This window comes from Perognathus longimembris, chromosome 18 (assembly GCF_023159225.1).
Source record: "Perognathus longimembris pacificus isolate PPM17 chromosome 18, ASM2315922v1, whole genome shotgun sequence".
Lineage (NCBI taxonomy): Eukaryota > Metazoa > Chordata > Mammalia > Rodentia > Heteromyidae > Perognathus > Perognathus longimembris.
Window position 1 is genome coordinate 29,967,305 of NC_063178.1, and position 5,814 is coordinate 29,973,118.

At 42.0% G+C, this 5,814-nt stretch overlaps 1 long non-coding RNA gene across 1 annotated transcript in view; it reads left to right on the forward strand.

Moving 5' to 3' along the window:
• Window positions 1-365: 365 nt before the first annotated feature.
• The window catches only part of LOC125366726, a 9,877-nt gene continuing 4,428 nt past the window's right edge, over window positions 366-5,814 (forward strand). The window contains exons 1-2 of the long non-coding RNA XR_007213961.1: window positions 366-375; window positions 1,603-1,604. This is a non-coding gene — a long non-coding RNA (uncharacterized LOC125366726). The remainder of the gene's footprint in view (window positions 376-1,602; window positions 1,605-5,814) is intronic.

Genomic DNA, 5,814 nt, shown 5'->3' on the forward strand with positions numbered 1-5,814 from the left:
CCTAGTGGCAGAGTGCTTGTCTGGCATGCGTGAAGCACTGGGTTCGATTCCTCTGTACCACATACACAGAAGATGTTGGAAGTAATGCTGTGGCTCAAGTGGTAGAGTGCTAGCTTTGAGGAAAAAGCTCAGGGACAGTGCTCAGGCCCTGAGTTCAAGCCCCAGGACTGGCCAAAAAATAAAATGAACAAGACTTTAGGGAAAAGAGGGATGGGTGAAAATGTTGAAAGGTGTGACACTGATCAAGATAAATCATATTAATAAACTGCTTTATTAAGTGGCAACTCCTTAACTGCTTAAAGATAATATGACTGGCCTGAATAAAGCCTTGCTTTTGCATTTCAAAACGTCTGGCTCTCGGTGGTCTTATTGGTCGTCTTCTAGCGACTTGGGCATATCACTAGGTCAGCCTGACCACAATATTCAGTTTCTGTAAATGGCTTGCTTAACCCATTTGTGTCTTGCTCTACCCCCTGTACAAATCCCTGCATCAGTGCTACGTGACCACTTGTTGTCAATTCCTGATATCGAGGCCAGTTCCCGATATCAAAGCCAAAATAGATAACTGAAAGGGTGGATACCCAATAGAAATAGAACAAAATTTGTTTGCTAAATGCCATCCAATCAAGTATCTGCCAAGTTGAAATACCCTGCCCCTGCAGTACTCACAATAAAAACCCTGCCTGTCTGAGGGTCTGGTCTCTCAATTCAGATCCGCTGTGTTGGTGATGGTTGGGAGTCCAGGCTCCAGCTTCCAAAGACTTTTGTGCGTTTGCATCTGTATTAGCTCCTTGGTGGTCTACGGGGATCAGAAATCTGGCATAACACTGACAACTCTTTTCCAACTGTGCCTTGTGTTGTTTTCTAAACACTGTTCTCCTTTCAGAAAGCATAGACAGGACTTGAGAACATGTCAAGTGAAAGGAACAAGGTATAGAAAGATGAATGTGGTTGTGTTCCCACTCACTGCTGAAAGCTAAAAAAGTTGATCACAGAATTCATGTGCTGTAGTGGTCACTAGAGGCTAGGAAGAGTGCGAGCAGTCTGCAGGTCACACCTGTAATCCTAGCTCCTCAGGAGGCTGACATCTGAGGGTCGTGGTCCAAAGGCAGGAAAGTCCGAGAGGTTCTTCTCTCCAATTAACCTCCAGAAACCAGAAGTGGTGCTGTGGCTCAAGTGGAAGAATGAGACCCTTGCTTGAGCTGAAGAGCTGAGGGACAGTGCCCAGGCCCACAGAGTTATAGGGAGAAATGTAGTTCTAACGTTATAATTCACAAAAGAGTAAACAGTTCATTACACATCTCAAAAAACTGGAAGAGGGGCTGGGCTATGGCCTAGTGGCAAGAGTGCTTGCCTCATGTACATGAAGCCCTGGGTTCAATTCCCCAGCACCACATATATAGAAAAAACCAGAAGTGGCGGCGTGGTTCAAGTGGCAGAGTGCTAGCCTTGAGAAAAAAAAAGCCAGGGACAGTGCTCAGGCCCTGAGTCCAAGGACCAGGACTGGTAAAAAAACCAAGCAAACAAACAAACAACAACAACAACAACAACAAAAACCTGGAAGAGTGCCAGCTGCCCAGTAGCTCACACCTGTAATCCTAGCTGTACAGGACACTGAGATCCAAGGATCATGGTTCAAAGTCAGCCTCGGCAGAAAATCTGTGAGACTCTAATCGCTAATAAATTACTACAAAGCTGGAAGTGGAGCTGTGGCTTGAGTGGGAGAGTGCTAGCCTTAATTAAGCACAAACGCTTAGGGATAGTGCTCAGGTCCCAAGTTCAAACCCCAGTACCAGCACCAAACCCTCTCCACATCAAAAAAAAATCCTAGAAAAAAATTGGAACCTTCCCAAGACAGACCGTGATTACCCTGACTTTATCATTCCTTACACATTGTATGCATGCACTGAATTATAACTTTCATTACAGCATGTAATGGGAAAGAAAACATAAATAAGAAATCATGTTTATAAGTGTTACAACAAAGAAAAGGGGCAACTTGTCCTGACCCTTGGTGAAATCCACAGTGCATAGAAAGAGGAAATGAGTACCCACTCCTTTCCTGTAATTAGGCTAATTGCTCACTGAGTTTCAGGGCTCCGGAGCTCAGAAGCATTCCAGCAGAGGCAGCTTTGCCCTTCTGTGCCTTAAGTTTCACTGTCCAGAGGAGGTGCAGTCTCCCCCCCAGGGAAGAAAAGCCCAGGAGCCCATCGAGGGTCACTGGCCACTGCCTCTGGGCCCTCAAACATGAAGCTCCACCCACTGCTTTCTGTTCTCTTCTTTGGGATCTTAATACCAAAAGGTAAGTAGGTGACATGAGCTCAGAAGGTGGTTGTGAGGAGCCCTCCCAGGGTGCAGGATTCGACTCTGACCATTGTACCTTGGGGGTCCCTGCACACCTCAGTACACAGGTACCTCCCATCTCCTTTAGAACCCAGGAATCCAAGAGTAAGAGGCAGGGCAGGGAGTCCGCCACATAAAAGGGGTGCAAGAACTTCATGAGTAGGAAAAAGGGGCCTATTACAAAAACGGATGTGCAGAAGCCTTCACAGGAGGCTCGAGGCCCAGAATACAAAGTAACACCCGCCGCCAGCACCCAATTCCCTGAAAAGAGCCACGGAGGAGCTGTTAACTTTGGTTAATGAATGGAAATACATAGCGGATCCTAGTGGGACATGAGCAATATATGTGGAAGATGTTCGCGAAGAGAACACGAAAGCAGGGCGCCAAGTTATAAAAGATAAATAGAGGGCAAGAGTGCTTGCCTCATATACACGAAGCCCTGGGTTCCAATCCCTGGCACCACACATATAGAAAAGGCCAGAAAAGGTGCTGTGGATCAAGTGCCAGAGTGCTAGCCTTGAGCAGAATGAAGCCAGGGACACTGCTCAGGCCCTGAGTCCAAGCCCCAGGACTAGCAATAAAGAAAAAAAGAAGGACAAAAAGAAATTGTGATCAGGGGAAATTTGAGCAAATTATAAACAGTAGAATGCGACTTCAATGGGGCAAATAATGCAGAGAGAGAAGGGAGAGAGTATACACAGAGAGGAAGAGAGAGACATAGACAAACACATAGATAGGTAAGATCATTGGCTTCGGACTATTTTATATTGCATATCTGAGATTAAGTTTTTTTGTTTTGTTTTATTTTGTTTTTTGGCCAGTCCTGGGGTTTGGACTCAGGGCCTGAGCACTGTCCCTGGCTTATTTTGGTCAAGGCTAGCAATCTGAAACTTGAGCCACAGCACCACTTCTGTCCTTCTCTGTTTCTGTGGTGCTGAGGAATTGAACCCAGGGCTTCATGCTTGCTAGGCAAGCACGCTTCACGTTAGATTCACTTTACTAACCCTGGACAATGTCAACTAAATTCCTGCAAAGTTGTAAATTATGTCCCCTCCCTATTTCCATGGTAGAAAACATCAGTCCTTAGAACTAATTGCTCTTAACCATATTATTTAAGAGGAAAATATTTTTCTGATGAATTTACATGTACATATATTCTGCTCCAAAGGAATACATTTTAATTTTCTAAACCTCTTGGGTTTCCTAAATGGTACACTGCTGTTGTGAAATGTGACTCACCATTCACAAATTTTCACTAATAAACGTGCTTACATCTGTTTGATTTCATGCACATGTAATTTATTGAACCTTGAAAACCTTCTTCCTTGTATCATTTGCTAACATGAAAAGGGAGCATTCTCTGGAGGACCATAGTTAAAAGTATGGCTATTCAGGAAAGATGCTTGATGCAAGCATCGTGGCTAAGAAGACACTTCTAAAGGCCCTCATAAACAGATTGAGAGCAACAAAAGCAGAAGATGAAGGGGCCTCTGAGTTCTTCCCTCCAGTCTCATTTCTAGCACACTATCATCACAGAGTCAAAAGGACCTAAGATTTGGCATGAACGAGGCAGTTTTAACCAAATTTCCTAGTCCTATGAAGCCCAGAGTTGGAAATCATGGAAATGATCATGATTGCAATCAATCCTGACAAAGCCAAAGTTTGATTTTCTACAAATTGGATGGACATTTGGTGGGAAAAACAATGTGACAAGTTGCCTGGCACCAGTGGCTCATGCCAATAATCCCTAGCTACTCAGGAGGTTGAGATCTGAGGATCACATTTGGAAGCCAGCCCAGGTAGAGGAGTCTATGAGACTCTTTTCTCCAATTAAATGATAGAAAAAGCTTCAGTGTGCTCCTTCCCTTTAAAACTTGTACAATGACGAGTAGAGAAGGCAGGAATTAGTGGCATATATGAAAATAATCAGAAGTTTAAATCAGCATGGACCTCTATGTCTGTGGACAGAAGTACAAGTAAAGAAAGAATATGACTGCAACTGGAGGTTCCTTAGTATGCAGTATGATATACAGAACTGAAGTTTTCTTCTCTGACCAAACTGCAGCTTTATTCAGATCTGGTATTGCAAGCAAGCACTCTAAGGAAAAACAAACTCCAACTGCCTAATAATCCAAGGGCATTAATCCTAAAAATAAAAACATTTATTCTGAAAGTAGTGGGAAATACAATCTGCGATTTCAAACATCTGAAGAACTGTCATAAAAAGAGGTATTTCTACTTTTTAATGACAATGGATGGCGATGATGTCCAGAATCAAATGATGGATACTACATGAAAACAAATGTTTAACCTAACAAAAAGATGAACTTCTCCAACAAATGTGTCCAAAGACTCAAGACTATATATTTCAATAAACCCTACACTGCATGACTATTTAAGCAAAATCTCATTGGAGGAATTCAAGAATGCAATGTGAAAAAACTGTAGCTAGCCTCTGATTACACACACAACACTGAGAATGTTCGAGGTCAGCACAGGTGGCACAATAGGCGGGCTCAGACTGGAAGGAAGGCTATGTGTCCATGTTAGCAGGGTGTCAGGGGGCCTTGAAAGCCGTTGTTAAACACCATAGCTCAGTAGTTAAGTACCTATGATCACATAAGATGATGTGAAGTGAAACAAACTCTAAGATACGGAAATAATTGGTTTATCATTGTTGTTATTTTTAACGTGCTAAATGAAATCATTCCTTTTTCCTTTTGCTTATCTTCCCTATGGTTTAGCCCCTCTTGTCACTGTTTTTGATTTTGATACCCTCGGTAATATATATATATATATATATATATATATATATATATTATATATATAATATATAATAATATATATATAATATATATAATATAAAATAATATATAATATATATTATATATTATATATATATATATTTGTCTGAATTAGGGAAGGAAGGGGAACTTCAAAATGTTGAGACAAATGGTAAACGTGAACCAATGCAACAGTAATAACTACAAGATATGTTGTAAACTAACTGTAAAATTGGAGGGAGGGGGAAATACAGGAGGAGGAAAGGTGGGAGAAAAATGAGGGATGAGATAGCAAGTTTGACAAGAAATGTACTCATTACCTTAGGTATGTAAATGTAACCCTACTGTACATCAACTTGACAATCAACATAAAATAAAGAAAGATGCCCTGAGCTCAAGAATTAATACTCATATGTAGATGGATACTTTCTCTCTCTCATACACATACACACACACACACACACACACACACACACACACACACACACCACACACAGAGAGTCATATTTATTTTTAAATACCCAATAGATAGCTTGAGGCCATGTGGAATAGAAGCAGGAACCCAGGTGATCTCAGCAAACAGTAAACCCGACACAGCAGCCTCTGTGAACTGTCCAAGCAGGACATTGAAAGCATCTGGAAACATGTTTGGTTGTAGAATTACGGATGCAACCGGCTCCTAGGTCAA